The sequence below is a fragment of the Cygnus atratus genome, chromosome 25 (assembly GCF_013377495.2).
Source record: "Cygnus atratus isolate AKBS03 ecotype Queensland, Australia chromosome 25, CAtr_DNAZoo_HiC_assembly, whole genome shotgun sequence".
NCBI classification, from domain to species: Eukaryota; Metazoa; Chordata; class Aves; order Anseriformes; family Anatidae; genus Cygnus; species Cygnus atratus.
The window spans coordinates 5,420,461-5,448,178 of NC_066386.1; the positions used below are offsets into that span (position 1 = coordinate 5,420,461).

Consider the following 27,718-nt stretch of genomic DNA (forward strand, 5'->3'; position numbering starts at 1 on the left):
CAGAGTGGGAAGTTACAGTAGGCAGTGTGGGTGAGGTATAATAATGAATAATATACGAGGACAGATTTATGAATGAGATTAGTCCTCCAGGATACCTTACAGTTTTAAATTCTTATGCTGGTGATGCTGTGCAGCAGACCTGCTGGTCCTGGCCTGCCAGCTGCCACCGAGCTGTGTTTATGACACTTGCCACAGCACGGGTGACAAAACGTGACGGGAGGTAGCAAGCTGGGGAGTGGCTTCAGGTGTGGAGAGAAAGCCCTACAGATCCAGTTGTAAGCAAATTGTTTTGTGTCAGCTGAATAGGGCATGTTCCTTTTTCACATCTCTGTGTGTAAATAGCTGCCAGAAAATTGTTTATAAGTATATCAACAGAAACTCAGCTGCTGATTTAGAATTTCCTCAGCAACCTTTTTTACTTTCATCCTTGCCTCTTCCCTGCAATTATTTCGTAGTCTGATGAAGTAATGTGGATCCTAAAAATCATCAGAGTGGGCAGTGTATCTGTTTGTGGTGCTGTAATGTCAAAATAAGTACAGCATTCTACTTGCATATGTTTGAGATCGCATGTGTAGCCTGTGTCATCTTAGCTGAAGTCATTTATTATTGCCTTCTGAATTACACTAGCTAAAGATCTGGCTTTAAGATCTGCCAAGTTTTTACAGCAAGTCTTAGCTAATATTTCCAATGAGTCTCGTGGTGCCCTTTAGTCAAGAGTCCTTTATATTGACTTCTCTTCAAAATTCTGCTTCTTCTACTGGTTTTGCTGATCTGCTGCTCCACCAACCCCTTGCATTCCTTTCGGGCTGAGCAAGCTTTTAAACTACCTGAGCATTTCCCCTTTAGTCATATTTATTCGAATTCCTTTTATAGTTGCAGATCTTGCTACATACTTGGTGGTTGCATCATCACTCTTGTTTCTCAGTCCCTCAGTCAGGATTGCATCTCACTGTGGAATGAAAGGATTTTGAAGGGGGGAGGGGGAACAGATGGCTGCACCCAGGTTTGTCTGCGAGTGTTAAATAAGGGAGGTGTGCTTCACTTTGTACCAAATACTTGTTTCCAGCTCTCAGAAAGAGAGGCACAGTTTCTGGAAGATGGCTGTTCCTTCCGTGGCTTTTCAGTTAGATCTGATGAGACCTCAGCTCACGTTGCTGTGTTCACGTACTGATATTTCTGTCTCTGTTAAACAGACCATGGAGGGGAAATAAGTTTTCATTGTGAGGCTTCCAAATGTTAAAAGAACACCTTGGATGTGAGGCTGTTCTGTCTTTGGGAGTGAAAAAGGGGCATTAGATTTTAAGCTGTTGAAAAGGCTTCTTTTCTTCTGACCTAAACCATTAATTTGATCCTCTCTCTGTTTGCTAGGAATGAGTTTTTTGAATTCCTTGGATTTATTTCAGCTAGCATTCTCACCTGGTCTGCCTGGGGCCAAACTGCTGAAGGCTGTAACAGGACAGTGGACCAGTTCTGTTTGTAAGTAGTCATTTAGATGGATCTTGGAATATCCCTTGTTGGAAGGGATCCACAAGGATCCAACTCCTGGACGGATGCTGTCAGAACCCAGCAGTGAAAAGCTGAGTCAGGAAGAAGGGGGGATCGTGTGAAGACCTTTTAAATAAAACAGTTGCTAATGATAAGCCAGGGGACCCACCCTCATTGTCACCAATGTTCTCGCAGTGTTCCACTTTGCAGTCTCATCTGTAGAAGTGTGACCGGTGCCAGGGCACAACCACTCTTACTGCTTTACCTGGTGACAGTGACGGCACTTTCCATTTTGCTCTCTGATTTCAGAGCAGTTTTCTGTGCAGACTTTGAATTTTCTCCCTGAACAGCGTTGGAATGCTCGTGTCTCACCACTGTTGCGTTATGTCCCGTTTACCTGTCTGCCGAAGCATTTTGCACCATGCGGTTCCTGCTTGCTGTGGTGCTGCTGGCCATCCATTCTTGATTTAGAAGTTGGCAGTGGTGGGCCCTGCGGCTGCCATTTGCCTGCTTTGACCTGGCAGCCTCGAGGGACGTGAAACTTCAGCAAGCAGAAAGTGTACGATCCTGTCTGATGGAGAGCATTCTTCCCAGAAAAACGTGTTGTCTGGTGAAAACATGGCGTTAAACCAGTTATGTGGTCTGTAGATAGCTGCTTATGTGCCCTCGTATCATTTCTCATCCTTGGATGTTTCTTGCTGTACTCCAGAGCATCAGTACTCTCACCATCCCTCTGAAAAGCGCCGTGCTGCATGCCCCCTCATTACTCCTCCTGCTGATTTCCTGGCTGTGTCTCTATAGCCATGGTATCCCCTGGGCCATCCCCGATGCTCCTCTCTCTCGCCATCGGTGCCTTTGTACAGATGTAGCCCCTGCCCATCCGCCCCCCTTGCCGAAGAGGCCGTTGGTGTGTTCTCGGCACTGCTGATGGCCGAGGTGTCCTCCCCGGCCCCACCATGATCTTCCTGGCTGAGGTCTGCCCCCAAGGCTGAGCGCGCTCCTCTGGACAGCAGTGCGCTGGTTCTGCCTGCTCCACCTGATCAACCCCCCCTGCTCAAAGTTGTGGGTTGTTTCCTGCATCGTGTATCGGGTCTGAGTCCAGGCTGTGCGCACAGCTGGATCTCTTGCTTAGAGTCACCTTCATGCTGATGTTGTGCTTGCTTGGCCTCTCAGGCCTTGGCAGCCCCCCCTTTCCCTCACATGCTCGTTCAAAGTGCATCCACAGAGATTGTTTTTGCTTCCTGTTTTATCTGCTTCACCTATCTCTTTGCCTCTTTCCTGTTCGACCTCAGAAGCACAGCTTATCTCCTTCCACTGTTTATCAGTTTCTCCCACAGTACCGAACCATTAATAGGTCTGCCTGAAAACTATCTGACAAGCATTTTTGTACTTTTCCCTTGCTCCTTTTGGCACAGAAGAAGAGCCATATAAATTTCAGCAAAGATGATGCCCCCTCCTTAAATGTCTAATTTATGAAGGCTGCACAAACTTTGTCATGGTAGGAGGTTTGGTATGCTGTAACCGCTGATTATCGTGTTGATCTGTTCAAGTAGTTTCCTGGTTCCATATGGGATCTGTGCCCAGGGGAGTTTGTGTTCTCTTTGGCTTGGACAGAGCCTTGTCTGATGCTATTGTGTCTGAAGTTGGTCAGGTAAAGAAGGGTTTACTGAACTATCATGATCTGTTCCCATTCAAGGTTGCTGTGGCTTCATTTGGGAAGCCTGAAGTTCTTGCTGCATCTTCCTGTGGAACAAAAGTTTTGGAGCGAGCAGCTTTGTGGCAGGACTCTGGCTTGTGCAATGTGATGTGCTCCAAGTCGTGAATGTTTAGCTCAGGGTAACTCCATCTCTGAAGCTTAATGTTTTAAGTTTGTACTTCTGTGCTTGTCTCTCCACACATGCAATCTTGTTTATTTAGATCAAGCTGACTACGTGGTCTTTCGCTGAAACTTCTGATGTCCTTTGAATGAGTCTTTTGAAATGAGGCTCCTGATGAAAAGATTCTTAATCTGTGATGCAGAGCAGGCATACGTTGCTACCCCTCAGGCGAATTATACTTTGGGGAGCCAGTTGAAACTTTCTGAAAAGATTCCCATTTAATACCTGTCTTCCACTGTAAGCATCAGACTCATCAGTGCCTTCATCATTGACCTGTTTTATTTATGGTGGCTAGGACAAAGCCACAGTAGGGAAACTGAAGGTGGCTTGAGCAATTCACTGCATCATTCCATCCAGGAAGCAAGACAACCGAGTACAGGGAACGCATATTTTAACAGCTTACTGGGTGGCAGCAAAGGCTGTCTCACAATGAATAGTGAGGAAAAACAAACTAAAACAACAAAAAAATGTGCTTTTCCCACTGTATGAACGGCACAGCTTTCTTTTGGGAGAGCTCCACTGCAGTATGTTGAGATGGTAAAGTCTGGCAGAACAGTCAGCAAAAACTGGTGGCTGTAAAGGCTTTTACATCATGGTTATCAAGAGCACAATGAAGCTTTCATGTGGCTAAGCATCTTTTAGATGTTTACAGTAAAACTTTCTCTTCTATTCATACTGCTAAACTTGAAGTAAATAGGTTATTTTGTTTAAAAGAATGAATTTTAAAGCAAGTTTCACCTTCAAAGGAAAAATCTGACTAGCTTTCCTTGAGGTCTTCTTCCCATGCACTGTTTATAAAGCAGCTGGGGTATCTAGTTTGTAAACTTCTGAGGCTAGAAATAGTATTTTCCTGTTCTCCTTAATAGCTGATGTGTTTCTTCTTAATCCTGGGTGTAAAGAGCAGGGGAACTAATGAAAGAAGACTTGAAGAGCTCTGAGTGTAATTTAAGGCTCTAGAAAAAGCCCAGAACATCAGAGCCTGAGCACCAGGACTCTAAGTGAGCCTTCTCAGAAGATTGTTGCTCCTGCATAATGCAGAGTGCGTATCTCTTCTGTTTGCTTCTTAAAATACTGGAAAGAAGCTATGCTGCTTTTCCTTTTGTTTGCAAGGAGAGAAGTACCCCGGTATTCTTTTAAAGCTGGATGTAAACAGCTCCTTGGAACAGTAGCTATTAAACTTTGTTGAAAAGTGCTTAGCAATGACAAAAAAATGTTATTTCCGAAAGGATTTCTGTAGCACTGAAGGTTTTTTTGCAAATGAAAGTCCAAATTTACCACAAAAATGTCCCTGTAACCTCTTATAATTCAAAACATATTACTTGCTTTTCAAAAGCACAGGCAAATTACCAGGGAGACTTTCTAAAATAAGACTGAGGGTTAGATGTATAACTTTGTGGACAATGCCTCTTGATAATAAAGTGTTTCCTTTTTTGAGTTTCATCTGTGTCGCAGTAAGAAAGTAACGTTGCTTTATGTGGTTTATGTACTGACCTCTTCTAAGTGACAAGAACACTAATGTTCATGCGTACGTGCAGAAATTGGTATATAAAAAGGAGAATATTCATTTCCCTTTTTCCTATTAAGTGTAGCATTTATGTCTCTAGCAAAACAAACAATAGAAATCTTGTCTCTCCCCCCCCCTTTTTTTTTTTTTAAACTTTTTTTTTGGGCTGTACTGCATCCTGGCTTTCAGGGATGCAGACATTCCTAAGCTAGACATCTCCAGTCTCTGGCAGCTAATTCTCAGAGTCTTTATTAGTTATACTGAGCTTAAACCACTTTGAGGAAACGCCAAGAAAAAGTAGATATGTGAAAACCTTTATAAGCCTGGTGTAAGACTGTGCAAGCCAGACTTGATAGGAGACTGTAGTCAAGTTGGACAATTCTGAAATAATTACAAATTTTTTGCTTAATTTTTCCAATCGCTTGATAGAAAACATGTTTTCCATTAAGGGCTTACATTTTTGGAGTCTTACAGGGGGGCTGCTTATTGTCAAAATTGAGTCTTGTTTTTCACTGAAACTTTTCAGCTGCTTCTCTCTCCTTCGGGACCGTCGCCCCACTCAGGGGGCAGCAGTGGGGGGGCCTGGGGCAGTGTGCTTGGTGCCCCGCTGGACCTGGACGGCTGCTCTGGAGGTAGGAGTGTGAAAGCCAAGAAGACTTGAGGGTAGATACCGTCTTTTAAAACGTGGTTTGTATCATCCCTCATCATGCAAGGAAGAGTACCGTGTAGTAATGTAAACTTCCATGTTTTCATTCGCTTCAAGAGTGTCTTTTTTTTTTTTTTTTGCTTTTTCTCTCTGGTTTTTGAATCTTTGACCCTCCCATTTAGAGTCAAGATGGCACCTGGTGCTCGCTGCACGAAGGAACAACTGACGTGGCTGTCTTCGAGTGGATAGATCTTCCCTCTTTCCAGGACTTCTCTGATGTGATCGCACTGTTTTGAGGCTCTGGTGCTGTACTGTAGGCAATCAGTAGTGTTAGTGGTCAACACAAATTTTTGCATCACTGAATTTGGGGGGAAACTCTTTAGTCTAGATCTTGGTGTCTTCCTGGGAGTACCTCCTGCAGCTCATTTGTAACTGATAATTCAGCTGCTCTGCTGGGATGATCCTTACTAAGATTAATGACTCGACCCTGTGCAGATAGACAGATCAGAATATTTTTGCTTGTTTTATCGTATGAACTAGCTTGGGAGCTGTAAAAGTACATTGTGGAGCAAATAGACTGTAGATGAAATTGTAGTTCAGTAGTAGCTGTAGTTCAGCTCATTGTAGTTGAGTCAGGGAAGTTGTTGAATTGGGTCATAACCTTTTAGATGGTTAAAATCCATCCGATTCAACATTTTAACCCTCTGGTTTCCCTGCATTGTCCTTTTATCTTAAAAAAAATAACATAAGTTAAATACTGTGAATTTTGGCTTTTTTTTTTTTTAGTGCTTTGGCTAAATTAAAGGAAAAAAGTTTGCTAGGGTTACATTTACTACTGTATACCATTAAGCTGACGTGAATTGCGGGATGGAATAAATTAACAGGTTCTTACAGAAAGGCTGTCTCGGTCAGTAGGTGCATTTGATGTTGTGCTAGAGATGTGGGAAGACTTTGGAGAGTTCAAACATTTAAGGAGCCAGGGCTGTTTTTGTGAGGACACTTCTGTTAACTTTTTTGAAGGCTCTTCCATACCTATGCATATCTTTTATGTCAGGTATCTTGCTCCAGTAGTAATTCCCACACCAGTCTCAGATCTTCTGTTCATCACCAAAGCATTTTACCCATCGAGTGCCAAATTCTTCATTCTCTTGATGAGCATTATAAGTCTCATAGCCAATCTGGGAAAACTTGCAGGAACAACAAACAAATAAAAACAGGGCAATCCAACCCTCCAGCCTCTCATATGTAGATGTATTGGCATGTCTTAGCCCAAAACAGTTTAAGATAAGTGAGCAGCCTCTGTTTATCTTAATGAGGCATTTGATTTAGAAGCTGATAGCACTAATGGCCAGATCCCAAGTAATTTGCTGTGTAACAGTGTGTAGGAAAATTACACAATTGTGCCCACCCATCTGGTCACCCCTTGGTGTTCAGTTGGATAGTGGGAGCTTGTAATGCTGTTTTGTTTTGTCATTCTCTGACTAATAGAGTGCAATAGATATTTTGCAAACTGAAAATTCCTGTTGCTGTCGATAGCGATTTCTTTCTAGTTTTGACCTGGGCCTTGGTACTCTGTGTACTCCAGTGCTGTGATTGCCAGATAGCCCCCATTTTTTCAATCTAAGGAGGAAAAAAAAATACAAAAAAAAACCAATAACAAAAACAACCAAAAACCAACATCTTCTCCCATATCATGCACAAACCTTCCGTCTATCAGTAAGGACGCTTGCTGTGTGGAAGTGGTGAGTGAGCAGCACTGACAAATTCAACCATACAGATTTTGTTTTCTGCTTTCTGTCACTTGAGCCTTCGGGATATGCTGTGGTTGTTTTCAGACTTCTCTTCACAGCGATGAAAGCTGAAAATGTCCCTTATTAAGAGTGAAGACGGTTGTATTCATTTTACTCTGGGATATATTTTAAGAAAAACAATAGTTATTGTGTAGACCCATGAAATAAATCTCAAGTGGCAGCGCTGAACATTATTTCTGTCTGTAATCTGGTCTTGTGTTTACCTCCCTCCTCAGTACTGTTGTCAGTACCCCCGGGGTTGTCCGGTTGCTGTATTAACTTGTGCTGCTGCAGAGATTTTGCACCAGGGATTTTGCCTCTAAAGTTGCATCTTCTGCTCGGAGTGGAGGAGTGCGGTAGTTTTGAGTCTTACTGAAAGGTTGTGTGAATGCAGAGAAGGTGTCAGCAACGGAAGGATTTTCTCGAGCTGGTAATGTCAGAAGTTCCTTTCCCAGGAACTTCAATGTGATGCTTTCAGAAGGGATGTCCCTAACGCCTGGGTGCTTGGGTCGAGAAAACCAGTTTTGCTGGAAACGAACCTTTGTCTTGTCAAAGATTCTGTTGTTTCTCAGCTCAGAGTCCCAAGCTTTCCAGGATGGGAATGGGTGGCACAAGGTGACTCTGGGGCTCGCTGGGCTGACAGACATACATCCTTCCATCCCTCCCCACTCTGATTCCCAATGCCTGGCTCCCTGCACCCCAGCCTGGCCCATCAAAGAGCTCGTGGAGGGCTGAAACGCTCCTTTTCGAGTATGCTTGTGTCGTGCTTTCTTTCTGGTGCAGTTATCTTACATGTCAGTCTTCAGAAATGTTCTCGAGGGCCTTGCTGTTTAGCCAGCACTTGACTCCCGGGAAGCCACAGAAGCATCGCTTGTGTTACCCTGGTGCAAAGTGTTTGTTTTGCTGTTATGTTCTGTAATTATGCATGCTGTTAATCATTTCTGGTGCTTCTGGATCCCACTGCAGTTTGTCACTCTTTTGGTTTTGGATTTCATGGTTGCAGAGCATAAATAGCCATTCTGCATGTGGCTTGGGTTTTTCTTGCTAGGTTTCCCTTAAGTTATATCAGAGAGAAGTCAAAATAGCAATTACAAATCACCTTCCTATTAAATAGATAGCGTCTGCTTGTCTCAGTTTGACTTGCTTTCTTACCAGATCCTGACTGCATGTATTTTGGGCTCTCATGAAATCTTCATTAGATCATACATTCGAAGATAGTGTATGATATTGTGCCTCTTATTCCATATACAAAATTGTCTTGTGACCTTAATATTTGCTTTAAAGTTGTCCAGCTGGCAATTCCCTGACAAATTTGGACAACATCTGTTAACAAAGAGGTGGCTTTTTTTTGTTGTTGTTGTGCACTTAGTTCCTTCCTTTATATGCACAGAGATGACTGTGCTAATAGAGCAGTTTGGGATTTTCTCCAGAGATGAGTCATATTTACCAGGATCCATGTATAGCAAAAATATAGGACATGCCATTACAGTGTGTGTTGTTTAGGCTACTTAATATTTTGCCCAACAGCCACTGAACATTAACTGGTAGCCTGTATTCATGAGGTTTCTTTCTCTTCCTCCATTCTTCCACCTAAAGAGAGACAAATGCCCCAAGTGAATTTGGAGCACGGCTCCATTAGTGTTGCTGCTGCTACCCTGCCCTCCCATCTGCCTTGGTTTTATAACTGGGAGTGGAAATTGCCCAAGGTCATCTTTCAGAAAGCAATAACTTGTTATTCCTGCCATTGACTCTACCTGTTGGCTGGTTTCTGTAGACCTCAGACTCGTCCTGCGTGCAGCAGCCTGTGGGAGTACTGGTGGTTAATTAGTGTGTGCCACACCAGTGCCAGTTTTTAATTTCCTAGACAGTCCCTGGGTTATCTCCGTTTCAATGGTAGTTTCGCCGTTGCAAAACCACAGCTGCAGCAAGGACCTGGTTTTGTGTTGGTGGCCTGGCTTGCAGCTGATGGCACGGTGCATGAGAGAACTGGGGGCACAGTTTTGATCTGGAAGTTTTGTGTGATGTGGATTCCTCAGAGAGCAAGCTGCTGGTTTGATTACTCACAGGAAACAGTAGCCCTGCTACTAGAATTGAATACTCTTTTGGGAGCACCATCTACTGAAACATCCTATGGGATGGTCCAAGTTCCTAATTCCTGGTGCAAAGCAGGAGCTTCCTGCCAGAAAATTCATGACTGATAGCGGTGTTGCACCTGGGTCTTGTGTCAAAGTTGTTAGTGCTGGTGTGATGAACGGGAGCATGTAACCGGAATGGAGGAAGCTAAAAGATTTGTAGTTACAGCTTTTTGTCTGCTCGAGGCAGTCTTTCCTATTTTTCCCTCCCCCAGCACCTTGCTGCTGACATCTTTGTCCTCTGGGCTCTCTTGTCCTTTATAAGTGGTTTGCGAGGTGTTTGGAGCCAGGAGCAGCTGTCTTTGCTGCATGTGCATCTGAGGGTGTTCAAACAAGAGCTGCCTTTAAGGTTAATGAAAAGGTTAAATGGGAGGCAACTGTCTACGCTTATGGATTAAGTAAGGCTAAACAATAGAGTCTAAATAAAGTTGTGATCTTTGTATTTCCAGGAAGAAAATAGCCTTTCAGCTTCTTCTGGGGCTTCTATAATTTACAGAATTACCACGAGGCATTATGGCTATTACTTCCTAAAAGGCGATTTGTTATCAATGCTTTAGTGCTCCCTCATGGCTCCAGCAGCAGGGTGACCCACAGGAGGCCTAAATGGGTCCATTCCTCTCCATTTGCATCCCTTCTGTCAAAACGGGCATAACTCCTCAGAGAGGGAAGCGATTTTAGCAGCATGCTGCCTGCCGAGCGGCACAGGATTTGGGCTGGCTGTGTCGTGCAGGGGGCCTGTGCTTTTCAGCCCTATTATTGTTATCACACACACTCCACCCTGCAAAGCTCCCGCTGTTCAGCTCCCCGCAGCTGATGGTGCGCCAGGCCATCGGCACGGCCGTGCTCGTGTAACGTGCTGCACAGGCTGACCAGCGCCAGCAAAACACCCGGCTGGGGCAGATGTTGCCGAGAAGCAGTGATTAATCAGGGAAAAATTTTAACAGCCTTAAATGGCAGTAAATTTATTTTGGCAGGTGGAGAGAGACTGAGAAAGTCTTTGCTGCCATGGAGTGAACTGTTAATCTGAGGAGTTAGAATCAGATTTTATCTACCATAACACTTTCTCATGCCATCTCCTGTCTCAAACTTTTACTGCAGCAAGAGCTCCAGTACTGAAAGCTCCTTTTTTTTGTATCTCTCCCTAGTTGTTTGCCATCCATGTGGGAATGTAGAACTGACGTTTATTCAGGCCCTCATTAAACGTTGGAAGAACCGGTGCTTCTTGCTTCAGAGAATGCAATGCACGTAGTAACGGATAAGAAATAAAATATCCCTCTGAACTGACATGTTGACAGCTATAGCTTTACCCCTGAGTTTAATTTTTCAAGAAATATGGACTGGCATTGCAAATAACTCAGGATAGATGCTGTAACCTCACTGCAGTAAATAAGGCTGTGCAGGATAAAGTGGTGCATCAGTTTGCCAAACTGAATTTCTCAAATGTTCTTGCAGTAATCTTACTGAAGGTGGAAAAGTGACTGGGCTCGTCTGAGAGATTTCTTTAGTAGTGTTCTGGATGAAGATCTGAGCTTTTTAAATGTAGTGAGGCAGTAACCCATGTTTAAAGGCTTTTTGGGAAGTGAGTGATACGGGAGAATTAGTTAGTGTGATAATTTTAGCAACATTTGAGACATTAATTATTTTTGATTCAAAAGCTCCGCATTCTCCACGTTTCTGCTGTTCAGTTTTGTTTTGAATGTGAACAGAAGTTTAGTTTGGACTTCAGGAGTAGATTACCAGTGTTTTGCTTTTCTAGTCTCTCGTTGTTGGCCAGCAATTTATTGGTGCATCCATAAATTTAATGGAAGCTTGTTTATTTTACTGAGGCTCTGTTTAGTGCAGAAAGCACTTACCTGAACCTAAACTTTGTGTGCTCTTGAAAACTTTCAGCCTCTCTCTTACTGCAGTGGTTAGGTAGGAGGACGAAAAACGGCTGCTGAATGTTTATGTAATGCTGCTACTGCCTGAGATGCAAGACAAATGCAAGCTGCGCTCTCAGTGACAGCACTGGTTTGAGTCGTGGTTGTCCTGTGTTCTTAATGCCTTAACTAGCAGAAATGTTTGACGTGTATGCTGTTTTCTTATAAAGCTGTTCTGACAGGAAAAGTGGTCAGCAGACAGAACTACACAGCCACCAATGGCTCTGTGTGTCAGAATAAGTGTTTTCCTTGTACAAAATGATAGTCTGTGTTTGATCTTTCTGCAAACAGACGAGCTATTAGTCTAGCAGGATGTAATTTCATTTTCCTTAGTAATTTGGTTTCCTTTTGGCTTGTGTATGCTTAAGCTCATCAGTTGTACTGTCTTGATGTTGACTGTAAGGTACTTGTTTTGAGTACTTCGAGGGAAGAATATTTGAGCTTTGTGAAAAGATGATTTACTTTTTATCTATAGTAAATGCAGGCTATCACGGGAGCTTAAAAATGCTAAACATCTAGGCCACGTGATTTTTCAAAATCACATTTCACAGCCACATATGATAGTTGTAGTTTGTAGTGCAAATAACCAGCCGGAAGATGCTTTTACTTAAATATATATATAAAGGCATATCACACATCTGAAACAGCTGAGAGATTGGTATGGATTAAAGAGTTCATTACATTTACTTAATATCTTAAAGCAACTCTTAAGCACATTGATTTCTTCAGAAAGGTTCTGTTAATTTGGATAGAGGCAGTACTATATAAGACATAATTATTTGGCCCCAAAGCAATGATTCTAACAAGGAAGCAATTTAAAGCTTGCTGTGGTCTCTGATGTGGCAGTAGCACTCAAAGTATCAGTGCATAGAGAACTGACAGAGGTGAGGTGTGTTTATAAATGCGAGTTTCCTTATTTACTGTATCACAATAACTGCATTCCCTTCCAGTCACTTTGGTGTTTGTCCTGAGCGCCAACACTCAGGAAAATCAGAAAGCAATCAGAAAAGCTTTCTGCTTTCACATTATCCGAAGTGCTTTGGCTGCAGCTTGCAGCTCCTGTGTGTCTTGCCCTTGAAGAAGGACTCCAAGAGGTGCCACTCGACGTCGGCACGGAGCGCACTGTGCAGCGTGTGGCCTGGGAGCAATACCGTGTGCCTTCACCCAGGAGGAGCAGGTGGCAAACCCATCCTCAGGGATGGGCACGGAGAATCAAGAGGTCCAGTACTGCCTGCTCAGCAGCCACAGCTGAGCTGGTTTTAAATCCTTTTTCCTGATACTGAAAAGAATTGCTAAGAACCTCCTTAAATTTCCTTTGACCAGCAACTTCATTTTCCTTGACTGTTTTCTTCCCCCCCACCTTTTTCTTTTTAATCCTTCCCCTCCCTCCCTCAATGGAGTCAAGGAATAATGTGCGTGGAAGTAACTGGGTGTTTCTTGTTGCATACAGTTTTCCTCTGCGATGACCTTTAAGCCTTGTATTAGTTGCATTTCCATTTAGGGAATCCTTAAACTATTTTATGTTATTGGGAGGGGGGCTTAGATCGAATCAAAATTTTAAACGTTTGTTTGCTGAAGGCAAATTGCCTTCTTAGCGGCCTCCGGAACGTCACGCAGAAAATGCTGTACACTTGACAGCTTTCAGAGAGGCTCTAGCCGAGCAGCGCTCGGTGAGAGGGTCCCCGGCAGAGCGGCGACGTGCTGGCACTGCAAGAGGTGGTGGCTCAGGACCTGCACTCTGCTCGTTGCTGTAAGCTGGAGCCAGAGGTGGGAGAAAACGTCTGGCATGGGAAGCGTTCCGTGTTCTCTGAAGTACACTGCAGGATTTCTCAAAATCCTGGACACATTTTAAGTTTTGGAGAAACTGTGCCTTAGTGCAGTGTCAGGGAAGGTTCTGGAAAGCAGCTCTTCATTGGCTCCTTCTTGACCCCTTCCTTGCACACTCAGATTCTGGGAAAGCAAAGCTTGACAAGAGCTAGATTGTATCAGGAACAGTGAAGACTTTTGACTGTGTTAGTGAATGCATCTTGGTGTTTCACGTTAGTGTTTAATCCTGTTTTGGAATCTTACTTCCTTTTTCTCCTTTTAACTCATATTATGATTTGTATCAACTCTTCAGATGTTGTTTTATTACTCTGTTCAATGTAAGCTTTGGTTTCCTCTGAGTACTGCAGTGTTTGTGCTCATGTTGCTGGACAGGGCTCACAGGCAGACCTGGGGTTCAGCCCTCGTGGGCACAGCATACGAGGACGCTCGTCCCACTGAGGTGGCCTGGGAAGAGCAGCATGAGAGGTTGTGGAGAACCAGCTGGCACCGAGACCCCACTGCTGTAAAAATAAGAACAGCCCTGCATTCTCATCTTGATACCTTTGTGAAAGTTTCACCGAACTTCTCAGCCCTAAGACAATGTCAGCGGTGGAGGAATTAACTTGCTAAAAGGATTTATTCCCATCTAAAGTTTTAATGTTACTTTGTGAGGCTGTATCAACTCTGTTCTTGGCAAAGGTCGGATTAGCAGTGTATGGGCAAAATGCTTGCCATATACTTGCTACAGGTTTATCAAGCACTGCAGGGATGAACCAAGCCTTGGGTGTACTGGCTGTGGGGCTGATTTCCAAAGTTATGCCAGCTGTACCGAAAGTGCAGGCCTGGCTCCAGCTTATGTTGCTGTGCAGAAAGGTAGGGGTCTTTATAAGCTGGAGGGTTTCGTGGTCCACAGGTACTGGAGCTATTTCACAGCTGTTTTTATTGTATTCGTTTCCTACAGATCTGCACAGGATGCTTGTTCTTTTAATGTCCTACTTTTTATTATGATTATAGATTGAGTGCCAGCTGTGAAGAAGGCAGTGTCTGTAATTGCAGTTCTGCCTGGGAGAGCCTGGCAGCATCTGTCTTTCTATAATGTCAGACCTTTTTCTTTGAAACAGACTTTTGTTTGGATGCCTCACTGAATAATCTGTCAATAGTTGAAATAATACCTTGATCCCCCAGTAAGCAGCGCTGCCAAAAATCCTGCTTGCTTGTCTGGCTGGTTCCATGGTCACAGCTAATAAACTGTCTTTGCTCGCGTTGCAGCTCATTTTGCTCCTGAATCACCCTTGCTGCTATAGATCTGCATGTGCTGGCTGCACTCGGCTGGTGACCGGTTAATGGCGTGTATACAGACAACTGCTTGCTCAGCTGTTTTGAGCCCAAGTCCGTCTGCGTGGGTTATCTCATTCCTCTGACACTGCCTGTGAACTTGCTGGGGGGTTTTAATGATGGGAGTGCTAATGAAGACCACCTGCCTGACTTGTGGCTGACCAGGGCTGAAAATCAAAGCCTAGCTGGACTTCTGTCTCTGGTGCTTGTAGTTGTGGTGTGAAGATGGTTGTATCTAGCTTTTTTGTTTCCCCTTTCCTTTTTTATTAGGGTTGGATACAATGGGAGGGAGGGAGGGAGGGAGAGGAACATGAGGGGGCCGTGAACCAGTTCCAGGTTTCATGAAGCAGTAAGAAAGGTGCTGTTGTAAATGAACAGTGGCTCATAAATGCTTGCAATCTACTAACATAGGCTACTAGATTGGTAGGCTACTACATTGATTTAATAAGTGTTCTTTAATCTATTTAGGTATTTTGCCAGTCCTTTCAGTTTGTATGAGAGGAACTGATGCCGTGCAAAATTTTTATTATTTCTCTGGGTCATTTTAATGGTTGCAGAAATTTGTCAAACAGCAGTGTGCTTGTGCAACTGAGTGTTATTTCTGAGCAAACAATGAAGATAAGTCTCAATAGTTGCAGGAGTATTGAAGTAATTGTCATCCAACAAGCTGTACTTTGAAAATGGGTACCACCGCTTGGCTGATGTGGTGGTACAGCTTAGCAGCTTTTGCAACACCACCTTCAGATACCTTTGTTTTGTTATACACTGTTTACAGCTGATTAGTATGTGGTGAAAATATCACGCGTGCCCTTCTTACCCTTTGTGTGATAATTACATGTTTACAAAGCTGTCAGTGCTGTGGAGGAATAGAGGTGCTGCAAGAGCTGGTGTTTAAATAACAAGTCGCATGCTTCGATGTAGTTTTTAAACATACCATATTGGTGTGTGCTGTGTGTTGGTTTGTATGTTAGCAGTTGTTGAGTGTTGTGTGAAGCCTATTGTAGTAGTGATTGTGTTAGTTTACCTTCCAGAGGCTTCCCTTAAGAAAAAGAAAGGACCACCTGTTTGTGAGCCTTTGAAAAAAATCCCAAATTCAAGAAAGTCTCCCTAGTTTGTAGAAGTAGCGTTTAATGTTGTGTGTATATTTCTCGTGAATCACAGAGTGTCCAAGTTGGAAGGGAACTACAAAGATCAAAGGTGAGACCCACCCTGAAGCCCTGCGTTCAGCTCTGGGTCCCCAGCACCAGCAGGACACGGAGCTGTTGGAGAGGGTCTGGAGGAGGCTGCGAGGATGCTCGGAGGCTGGGGCAGCTCCGCTGTGGGGCCAGGCTGAGAGCTGGAGGGGTTCAGCCTGGGGAAGGGAAGGCCCCAGGGAGAGCTCACAGGGGCCTGCCAGGGCCTGAAGGGGGCTGCAGGAAAGTTGGAGAGGGACTCTTTGTCGGGGTGCAGTGACAGGACAAGGGGGAATGGCTTTAAACTGAAAGAGGGGAGATTGAGATATCAGGGAGAAACTCTTCACTCTGAGGGCAGTGAGGCCCTGGCCGAGGCTGCCCAGAGGAGCTGTGGGTGCCCCATCCCTGGAGGTGCCCAAGGCCAGGCTGGATGGGGCTGGGGGTAGCCTGGGGTGGGGGCAGGGGGCCCTGCCCATGGCAGGTGGAGGCACTGGATGGGCTTTAAGGTCCCTTCCACCCCAAACCATGCTGTGATTCTATGATGTTATACGTTTGCTAGAAACTGAAATGGTGCTTTGTGTTGTCAGTAGAGAGCCCCCAGGCTGCTCTGGTGGTGGGGAGCCGTGCCGGTGCTTCACCCACAGCAGCCAGCTTCTGCCCATTGCTGCCATTTTCCCATGGGAGGTGAATCCCTGTGTCTGCGCTGCTCATGCTGTCCTGGAGCCAGTGCTGTTAGGCGCTCTTCACTCACCAGGTTTCCAGTGACACTGCAGCTGATGAAATTTTGGGCATGATATATCTGACTGTATGTGACTGGGTGAAGCCTTGTGGCAGTGTGCCGGTTAACCCAGATGTGGGGCTGGCAGGCTGGAAGTACTCCTTACACTTTTTGGCAAGCTGGCACTGTCCTGCAGGCTATTCAGAAATTAAAAAATGTAACCTGGCTTACATTACGGTGCCCAGTGTGGGCAGCCATGGTGTGGGCTCAGCTGGCTGTCTTGATCTGTTAGAGAGCTCTCGAGTGTGTACGTGCAAAGACCCACAGAAAAGGATCCCTGTCCCAGGCCCACGGTACCTCTGTGTGCCCAGGAGCTAGCGTGGGCCCTGTGCTTGTGAGCTGCTCAGTACCAGCTGGCTGGCCTGCGGAACAGGCGTCTCTCCGGAGTGCATCATGAAGATGATGTTGCAGAGGTTGCCGTTCTGTAATAGCAAGGTTCATGACGTCTGTGAGGGTACAAATCGGGGAGGCGATTCTCCTGCTGAAGATGTCTGGATCACCTCATGGGTGAAATGCAGTTCCACAAAACGCTGAGCCCTTCATTTACAGATGAATAATGTGCTGTAAATTGCAAGGTCATGGATCGGAGGCAGGGGAGAGTTAAAGGACATTGCATGTGCTGCATGATACCAGCCAGCAGTTCAGTGAGCTTCTAGAAGACATGCAGGAGGCTCAAGGATGCCATGGGAGGAGGGAGATACAGTCAGTAAAAGCAAGGAAATGTTAGTAGGACTACTCAAAATGTTATCAGGCTTCTGTTTTAAATACTATAAGCAGTTTTATCTCTCTCTATTTAAAATAGAATACATTAGAAGAAATAGAGATGGTTATTGTGATAAAGAGTTGCTAGTGACTTGTGGAACGACAGTAAATAGTTTGATTTTTTAACTTAAAAGTAAAAACAACTCCACAAACCTGAGGTGATGGAGTTGCACTTTGATCTCCTTTCCCTCCGGTCTTTCTCCTCTCCCCTCTTCTTTCCACCCTGACCCAAAGCAAGAAAGAGAAAGAATTTGATGAATAATGCTGGTAAAGCAGCTCTAACTGGCAGAGGGGAAACCATCAGCTGTCATTGCTGAACATCTGTGCAGGTTTTTTTTTTGCTTTATTTTAATGTATCAATCCTCTGTTTTAGGGCTTCCGCTTAGTGTGTGCGGAGGCCATGCAGGAATCTCATACTGGCACACGTCTTTGGCTCGTGGGTGTCTATTGTTCTCTTCTAGAGAATCGCACCCAGATGTGATATTTCCAGGGTGAACTGCCACTTCAAATGGTGTTGAAACATCTTGGATCTCTGGTCTGTCCTACTTGAGGTCACATCAACGATTTTTGAACTATGGAAAGGATTTTTCTTGTATCAGGTTACTGCAGATTTTAGGAGAGTTTTTGCCTGCTCTGAGCACAGCTCGTTTGGCTGATCCATTGGTGTTTTCACTGCTGAGCTGGAACTCCTTTAGACTCCGACAGAAATTTCACTACACAAGCAAGTAGCTTCAAAAGATAAAGCTAGCTAGCATGAGAGAGAAGTAGAAGATGTAATTACCTGTTTTTTTATCTAATGTAGCTTGGGACTTTGAGAGAAGTGAAGATACGGTGTTAACAACCGACCTTATTTCTTGATGATTGCTTATCAGCATTAATAACCTGTGCACTTTAGCAGCAACTTATCAAAGCTTCTGATTTTTCTGTATGTAGGACTATTTCCTTAACTGCAAATGACAGTCTGGACTCCAGTTAAAAGGCCGAAGAATGGGTGCTCAAGATGAGTATAGATACGAGGTGTCAAATTCCTTTGTTCTCTTACTCAAAGGACAAAGATGCGAACAGGAAATAACTAAGCTTTATTCCTTTTCCTGTAAGTTTCTCTTGAATATATTCAGGAGGAAAAGAGCCATTTCATAAATGCATTCCACTGTCCTTTTGACAAAACCAGGATTTGTAGTAATTTTGTTGGCACTGCATGAAAGTGCTGTGAACGAAACGCTTGAACCCTGTCTTTATCTGCAAGTCCATCAAACCATTTCAGCATATCCAAAAGCTAGAGATGTTTTCTTACGCAGTTTTGTAAATGCTCATTTTATTAATAGATTTGGTTAGAAGCCAGCTAGAGGCATCTGTGCAATATTTGCTAGGAGGAGCCTTATGTAAACGTTAACCTTAGCAGTTTTTATGTACATTTAACAACCATAAAAATGCTGTACTTGGTGTGTGTGTGTGCATGTTCATGCGTACATGCACACCATTGTAGCACGGACTGTTGCATCACAGTATAGCAAACATTCAAAACGAAAGTTGCAAGTGTTGTGGGTTTAAATTCTTTATTTAATAAATGTGGAGAGCAGTGCTATGCTTGAGCCAGATCCAAACAGAATTTAGTTAGATAACAAAAGGCCACTTTGGGGTCAGGATTTCATCTCTGCTTCTTTTTCCCATCCGATAGGCATGCAATTTGTATGGGTTTTACAGAACTGAAGTCATGATGTATGTGTACTGATGTATATTGGTTGGCAGTAATTGTCTTCAACTATGGAGAGCTAGTAGGCATCTTAAATGTGCGGGTTGCTGAAGCTTTCCAAGTAACAAAGCAAAATAGTTTGAGAAGCTTGAGATGTTCCATTGCTTTCATAAGTCCTTGGTAAACTGGCAGTGGATCTATTTCCCCTGCTTGTTATTGCCTGCTGGAAGATGATTACTAAGTGGGAGTTGATAAACAAACATTTCTGGGTTTCTAACTATTACTAATTTGGTAAGATCTATATTATTCCAAATGTACAAGTGAGATTGATGAGATATCCCTGTGGCAGAAGAGACAATGAGGTGAATGTGGAAAGGATAATCTCTAAATCTTGAATTTAACAGATATAGAAAAATAACATATGAAAGAATTTATCCGTCCAATAGATGAAGATTTCATATATATATATATATGTGTATATATATATTTCATTTATTTTATTTTTTTTTTAAGTTTTAGAGTGTTTGACAGTTTGTGATGGCCAGAGAAATGAAGGCTCTTGTCTGAGTGTTTTTCTTTGTGCTTTATTGCAGTATGTCGCTGTTCTGCAAGGGCTTAGCAGCTGATTGCTCACAGGAAGAAAAGAAAAACATTGCTGCATTTGGAGGAGGATAGATCGTAGCTCTGAACACTTAATTAAATTGATTTCTAAAAAAAAACATTAAATAAGGCTGATAGCAAACTTAATTTGAAAACCTGTGCTATTATAATCAGAAATAACATTTACTTTCAGCCAATATTTGAAGCTACTTACGTGCGTTTTATAGCCAAAGAGCAATTTTCTTTGAGTGAGACCTGTGGAGGTCATTTCGTGTAACAGTCTGCTTAAAACTAGGCCAACTACTTTGTTACATGTGTCAAAAGTTAAGGTGGTAATCCAGGAAAAAGGCAGCTGTGCAATCATGCTATATGCTGCTGTTTTTGAGTGTGTAAATAGATCTGTCAAAGCTGAGAGCATGCACTTGACCACCACCCTAGGCTCAAATTGTGCTCTTAGTAAATTATTAGTTGCTGAAAATTTTGTCTATAAACTTTTTGGTAAACAGTGTAGCACTGTGCTGACTTCTGGTGTTGGTGGATAACTAACGCTCATTACCTAACAAAAGACACTTAACAGAAGCAGGAGGGGGCCTGAATTCTTAGGCTGATGCATTTTCTGAAAAGATCCTGTTTTAAATCATCCCACAGGGCTCTGAGTTCCATTGTCCCAGAGCTAAAAACTGACAGTGTGGTCAAAGTCGTCTTGGCTTGTGGAAGATGTGTTGTAGATATTTTACAGGTTATTTGTATATTAATTATGTGGTATTTGTGTTGTCTCACAATACTATTTGAATTGTTTTCAGCTCCAGTGTGGGAGCTATCTGGACAGAAAATAGATGTAAAATCCAAAGGAAGTAAATTAACATAATCTCTCTGGTGATAATTTAAAACAAACAGCAAAAAAGTGGCATATAAATCAAGTAATCTGTTTTAATAATCAAACCATTTAAGCCCTTTTCCATATTGCTAATGTTTTCTTTGAAACACCATTGTTTAACAACTCGATACAGCTGGCATTTAGAAATTCACTCCTTTTGCTTTGAATGATGAATGCATAAGTAACAACACTGCAGCACTCCTACTTCTCAGATGTTTTTTCATTCAAAGAATGTAAAGTGAAATACTTAACTTGTGCAAATCCATTTGCTTATCTGGCCTATCATACTGCCATATCCACACGGATGTTTGACGAGTTCAAATTGGTTCCTTCTCTTCTTCCGTTTCTGAAGTTGCCCCTTTCAGTGAGGAGGAAAAAGGTCCTGGTGGCAAGTCTGCAAGGTCAGATTTATGGCTTCAACTGAAAATGTTGTAGTTAATTTTTTATTTTATTTTTTTTACTACAAGTAACTCCACATCTTTATTTCTAAAACAAACTTTCTGTAAAACATCAGTTACTCTTTAATTAAAAGAACAAATCTTGCATGTTTCCTGGCCCTGTTCAGCACTGATGCGTGTACTGAATTTTGTTTCTGTAGTGCCTGTAGGGTTTGTGTTCTGGGGCAGCTGCTGCTGAGGGAGAGGCTGGAAGAAGGGTGGTGAAAAGGAGATTTCACTGCAGTTCTGATCCGGATTGCCATTAGGCAATGTGAAACTTTTCCAATACAAAACAAAGTACAAGAAAAAATAACACAACAGACCTGTGCCAAATCTACAAACAAAAACTGGGATGCTCTCACTGACTAGACATGCTTTCAAGGAAAGCACGACTGAAAGTCCTTTCCTTCAACCTGAACAGCTAATGGACACATCGTGGTGAAAAGTATTTGCGTTGTGATCTGAGAAGCTCGTGTCCCCTCCATGGCTCGCTCTTCTCATCAGCAGGCTGAAGTTGGTGGTATCAGTCCCTAAGCAAACGGTGTCGGTGACGATCTGACCCGGGGTGGCCGAGATGAGGGCTGTCCACTGCTGCCCCTTCAGCAGACGTGGCAGAAGGGAGCCTTTGGCAGTGGAGCTGGATGGGCAGCTGTAGGTGGAATATCTTAATCTGCTGCTTTGAGACTCAGCAGTTTGTCTGCCGAAGCCCTTAGTTGGTGATCTAATGTGCTGCTAGGACAGTTTGCGAGCCAAAACCACAAGATCTGTGTTAAGGCACATTATGCTGTAAAACACATAAATGCTTAAAGTCTGCCTGGCTTCATGACCAAAAAACAAACGGTCCTTCTGTTTAAGCACTACATATGCAATATTTGTGTTTCGGGGAGATGGTGCAGGTCACTGTAATAACTGTAAAAGATCCCTAACTAGGCAGAAATGTAAGTCGTGTGTGTTATATTCATATTTTGTAGTATTATTTTCACATGATTTGCATGGCTTGTGTTAGTATAAATTGTGCATCTAACTTTATTTTGTTACCAGAGGACTAAGCGAGCCTTTTGGAGCGCTGGCAGGTGGCGTATGGTATCTTACCACTGCGAGATGACTTGGGTTTTTTGAGCGCTGCACCGAAACAATGTTGTATTCAGGAGACTCCAGCAGCATTCACAGATCGGCACTGGGCACGAGTTTAACAGATGCAGAATATTTCTTTATAACAGAACAATGAAGCATCTGAACATCAGCAACTCGTGGCCAGCTGACTGGAAAAGGAGTCTCCAAGCATCTACAAAGAAAATTTGTGAAATATTGTGATTGTACCTTGGCACCTAAGATGGTGGAATGAAGTGTGGGGGGGTGCAGTTAGACTTCATTGCAAAGTCCTGTTACTTGTGCAGCATATACAGAAAGTTGGGAAGGTGTTAAAGTATATTATATGTATATCATATATTTCAATATATGAATATCACTTATTGAAAGTTTTCATCAGTCCTGTAGATGATGTGACTTCAGGTTATGGTTCTTCGTACAATGATGCTGCTTCATCAGGGTCAGCAGCAGCAAAATGAGTGGGTTTTGTTCCCTGAAGTTATTGGAGAAGCCTTTCCAGTATCACTCATGGTCTTTGATTTTCTGCCATTTCTTATTGTGTTGTAGGATTTTATAGTTCCTTTGGCATCCCTCGTAGAAAAGATTGTTATTCAGAAGCATAAGCTAGTCCTTGTGTGGACAATGTTCAGGCAAACCTACCATTGCAGAACTCATGCATCACTGAACCAGAGGGCTGATTGGTCTGTATTGATCTGTATCTTCCACATGATGCAAGTCTTTCTGGCCACCAGTCATTAGTCTGTTTTTTACCTTTTGTGCTGCAATTTTGTCCACTGATACATTTGAAGGTAGTGTATTATTTAACACAGTGGTGCATAATCCAATGAACAAAGCTGAATTCCCAAAGCTGAAGGCTTAGATAATCGTGGTGTGGCAGGTTACAGTTAAAATGGTCGAGGGTTTGGAAAGAGGAGGAAGTGAATGTGTCATTTTTAAGATCTATCAATGCTGTAACAGAGTGGAAGGAACGTATAAAGGATCATGAAGTCATTTGCTGGTCAGTGCAAGAAGCCAAACCTTCTGAGCACATTCATAAAACAAGTTCTGCAATATCCAGTAGGACCCACTAGTCTTCTCTTGAAATGCTCTTCCAAATTTTTGACAGATTATTAGAGGTTATGGGTTGATGGCAGTCTTCTGTTTGTTGCTATTCCAGGCCTGTTACTTCTCTTTCCTGGTTAGATACAGGATCATAGGATAATTCGGCCTCAGGAGGTCATTCAGGGCAACCTCAGGCTCAAAGCAGAGTAATATGATTATTGCATTAGGATTTTGCAGTGTTGCAGCCAGACTTTTCATATGGAAAGTCAGTGTGTTTTGGTGCTACATGCAGAGAAATCAGGAACAATTTTCTTTCCTCCACCTGTATTCAGTAGCATCTTTCTCAGGTGTGGACTGGAAAGAAAAACCACAAAGTGTTATGTTGTCCCTGGAAGCTTTTCAAGGAATTCCCTTTTCTCCTGTTACCTACTTCAGGTCTGCTTGTGCCTTCTGCTGTGCTTCTAGATGCGTACCAGGAGCACGCAGTACTTCCCTGCTGTTGGAGAGACAGCTCATTCTGTCCATTGACGCAAATAGAAATGAAAGTTCAGTGACTCCTGTGTTTAGTGGTTTGGCATCTTTTCAGTGCAAGGTTAGTATTTTAACTTCGTATATAAGGAGAGGGATTTTAATATTATTCCAGTTTCTAGCTAGCCAGCCACATTTCATAGTTTGTCTTCATTTAGCATTCGATAGAACCCACTTAGCATCCACCTTCCATTTTCCTTTCCCCTGACCCTGCCTTCTGGGTTTGCAGAGCTGTGGAGATGATGCAGGGGTCAGCTGTGCTGGCGCTGAACCAGCCCTGCCAACTTACAGTTTGCTTAAATGTTGGTTTGCTGGGGACAATGTGGTCAGTCATAATTTACTATCTTCTTTGAAAAAGTTACATCGTTACAAAGGGCTCTTTAATGTTATTTCTGAAGCCGACTGTGAAAATTGCAGATGAATGAAGTATTCCTCACCCTGCCCTTTCTGCTCCCTCCCCTACAGGAAAGGAGTGGTGCAGGATGCACAGTGAATGGCATTTCCTATTTTGTGAAACTGGCAACATGTACAAAACTGATTCCACGCGGGACAACTGCAAGCAAAAATTTCACCTGCCCATTAAATAAGCTTATATTCAATTTCTTCTGGCTCATGGGGTAGATTTATACATAGTAGACATGCATATTCAGCACTGTGACAGACTTGGTTTGTTTTCCAAGAACAGGGAGGTAATACTGACCAGACAGTTTTTTGGTCTGTTTTCTCAACTGCAATAAAATATTCTAGCTATACTTCTGCCAGCACAAATCTTGTTTGTCTGAGTCCTCTTCTGATGGGGATGATCTGCTAGAATACAATTTATGAACAGTTTACTGAAACACCTGAAAGAATTCTTTCCTGCTTGACAGCTGGGTTTCTTTTGAGACTTACCTGAGACAAAGTCTTTAAGTAGCATTGAATGCTCAGTAGAGAGACCTGGTATCACATATAAAAGGCAATTGTCTGACACACACAGGGTGAAGTGTGCTTAAGCAAAGTCATTTTACTTCCTCGAGCATGAGAAGAATAGTTGTGCCTTTGTGTCAGTGCAACTGGCTATGCATTCTTGCATTTAAATCCAGGTAAACACAATTTCACTGCCAGAAGCCTACTTAAATTCCCTTCCTTAATGAAAACATCCTAAAGGCCCATTCTTGACTATGCATGTACATCCCTTCATGAACACGAGTTTTAATTAATGTCTTCATGTGTATTTGCACAGAGAATGGAGTCAAAGCCTGCAGAAATGGAATTTTAATGTACGTGTGTGGTGGTAAATGATAGCTAAGAGCTGTGACCCTCCCCTTTGCAGGGGGTAAACCCAAATCACGGGGAGTTTGTAACAGGAGAAGGAATTGTCCCTCTTCTGCGTGCCAGCACCTCTACAGCTTCTACGTTGGTCTTCTTCCCACGCACAAAGGAGCAAGGAAGAAAGAGTACTCACACCAAATATTTTGATTTGATTTATGCTTTGGAGTTGATAAGTCGGAAATAATCATTTGAAACCCTCAGCCTTTGTTCTTTAAACCATCACTGTTACTACATTGGCTGTTGACTCTAGCACAGGCTGAGGCACCTGTATCCCTCCTGTATCCCTGGATTATTTGCTTTTGCTTTTTCTGTTAATGTTTCCTTTACCCTGGGCCACTGCTGCATAGATAAACCAAAGACCAGTTGTTAGATGCTGGCCAAGTTGTGACCTCTTGTGAAGACGTTCTGCTTCTGGAGCATCGGTGTCATACAGCAGCTGGAAGAGGCAAGACCAGGGAGGTGTAGTGAGCACCTGCTAAAGTGGGAGAAGCTTTCGTGTGTCTGCAGGGATGCAGAGCAGGTTATGATGTCAGTCCGTGCTCAGGAGGGAAGGGAGTTCCACGTGAGAGAAGGTCTTTTCCCAGAAGAAAACGATCCATAAAACTGGTATCTACACTCAGCTGCCTTAAAGCAGTGCAAAACGAGATGGTTGGAGACTTGACGTGATTTTTCCAGCAGTTGCTCTGCTTGAGTATTAGACAGATGGAGGGAAAGACTGGCAAAATGTGTTTCTGAGGAGCAGTTTCACACCCCAGTGAAGCCCAGCCTGTGATCTCACTGCAAACTGATCCCCCTGCTCCTGGCACAGGTTATCTCAGAATGTATGCTGAATTCTAGAAATAGCAATGAGCCTGTAGAATGATGCTGGCTGTCTGCGATCCCAACAAGTTTCTGTTTATCTGGCGGTACAGAGGAGTGACCAAGTAAATGATTAATTACAAAATGCCTTTATAATTTGAATTGCAGCGTTTGGAGTGGTGATTGCCTGGTAGAGTGCCTTTGTTTAATGGTCTGCGTTCTGCAGATGTTGTTTTGGAGTATTGGTTCCAAGCCTTGCCAACTAACTCTTTTCTTTATTTGTACTGAGTGCATTTGAAGTTGCATCATTTCCTCGGTAAGAACAGTTTTATTTTTGACTGGAGTGTTTGTCAGGTGGGAGAAATCCTAAATGTGAGTGCTCTCTGGTGGCGAAGATTTCTGCTTCAGCCTTCTGATTTCTGCAGTCTATTGTCCAATGGCAGTTAGGTGTGAACATGTGATATGTAACTCTTTCTGAAAAGATGCATATTTGCATAGCAAAAGTATTTAAAATTTTATTTGGTACTTCATGTTTTCCATTAAAATTTAAAGAATCAGTAAGTGATGTCAGGTTGTTTCACTTATGTCTGGACTTAAGCATTTTTGTTCTCAACTCCTTTCCCTAAAAATAAAAGCCACAAAACAAAGCAAGAGTCCTATTCTTTCTTTGGCCCTTTTCTTTCCTAAACAATCACTTCTGTCCCTTTAGAAGATTTATATTCTGTGACCTACTGGTTTATATTTTCTCACCATCAATTGATGTTTTAACGAGGTAATAAAAACTAGTGTAAAAACTTCTCGTGAAAGAGCTGACATACTTCACCAAAATAACACGCAGGCTGTGCCTTTCCTTTTGGCTGCTGAGCTAGTTTTCAGATGCCAGAGTAATAAGTGGAAAATTCAGAAGACGGTGATAGAGAAATTACTGGAAGGAATACAATTGTTATTTCCCCATAACAATCTCCTCGACCTTGCAGCACATTCATGATTTTCATGGTGCATACAAAATTACAAAATGGGGTTTGACCGAGGGAATAAGGAGAGGCGTTCCTTTTAAACACACCATGGCTGGCTTTTAATAACAAAACCCTGCTCCTGGCCGTTTTATGCAGGCACCAAAGTGGTCAGGGCACTCTATATGGCGATGAGCTTTCCTCCGTGGATGCCTGCCGGGATCGCTGAGCGTTTCCCAGACCTCATTCCTACTCCAGTTGTGTGACCTCGCCTTGCAGCAGAATAGCGACTTTAACACAACTTACACCTCCCCGTTTGCCTTGCAGTCGTTAGTTGTTTTCTTAGGTTTTCATGAGTTCTTCTCGGGCAAGGAAAACCAAGAATCTCACACCAAAGCAATGCAGCTAGGAAAACAGCCACTGCTGTTTTTGGCCCGCCGCAGCGCTGGACTACGCCGTCTGATGAAAAGAGGCTTTATCAGCAGCGAGGGGTGAGGAGCAGCCGTTCATTTTAGGAACATCTAAGCACAGCTCTGGAATTTTAACTCCATGCTGAGGAATGAAGATGGATATAGAGGTAAATGGGAATGTGAGATGTTGACAAAGTCTGTATCCTCAAAGCCGCACTTACTGCGAGATGCCCCTTTGCCAGCCTGGAGAGGGAACCTTCCCCTCCTCCTCCTCCTCCTCCTCCTCTGTCTGCTTCTTGCCACGGAGGCTGAAGATACAACTCATCAGGGTCTAAAAAAACTCTTAAACCTTGCCTTAAAGCTGGGGTGGTGGCCACAGACAGGCAGCACACCAGCTGCCCCACGTGCCAGGCCTTCTCCAGGTGCCTGCTCCCAGCCTCCCGCTGCACACCCTTGGCAAGCACAAATCTGGGGGCTCTGCTTCTGAAGCAGCCAGGGACAGGGAACTGCCGAGGGAAGAAACTTAAACTGTGCTCTGCTACTGCAAGTGTACATAATTCATTGCTTTAGGAAGAGGTCAGAGTATTGGGTACTGGGTGATGACTTGGCACGATGCTTCTGTAGGAATGTGCTTTATTTTTTTTCTTCTCAGCAGCTAAAAGGAGCAGGTTTATGCTTTCTGTGCTTGCCATGAATCCTCTGGCCGTGCTTCTCTGGTATGGCTTAAAACCTCCTCCCGAAGCCATGGTGTCCG

At 43.4% G+C, this 27,718-nt stretch overlaps 1 protein-coding gene and 1 long non-coding RNA gene across 7 annotated transcripts in view; both read left to right on the forward strand.

Annotated features, from left to right (window-relative positions):
- The window catches only part of MYO1D (myosin ID), a 160,812-nt gene that overhangs the window by 6,300 nt on the left and 126,794 nt on the right, over positions 1–27,718 (forward strand). The window lies entirely within an intron of this gene.
- Positions 1,122–26,248, forward strand: LOC118258207 (uncharacterized). The gene is made up of 3 exons (XR_004781823.2): positions 1,122–1,476; positions 23,400–23,556; positions 23,958–26,248. It is a non-coding gene; the product is annotated as an uncharacterized LOC118258207 (long non-coding RNA).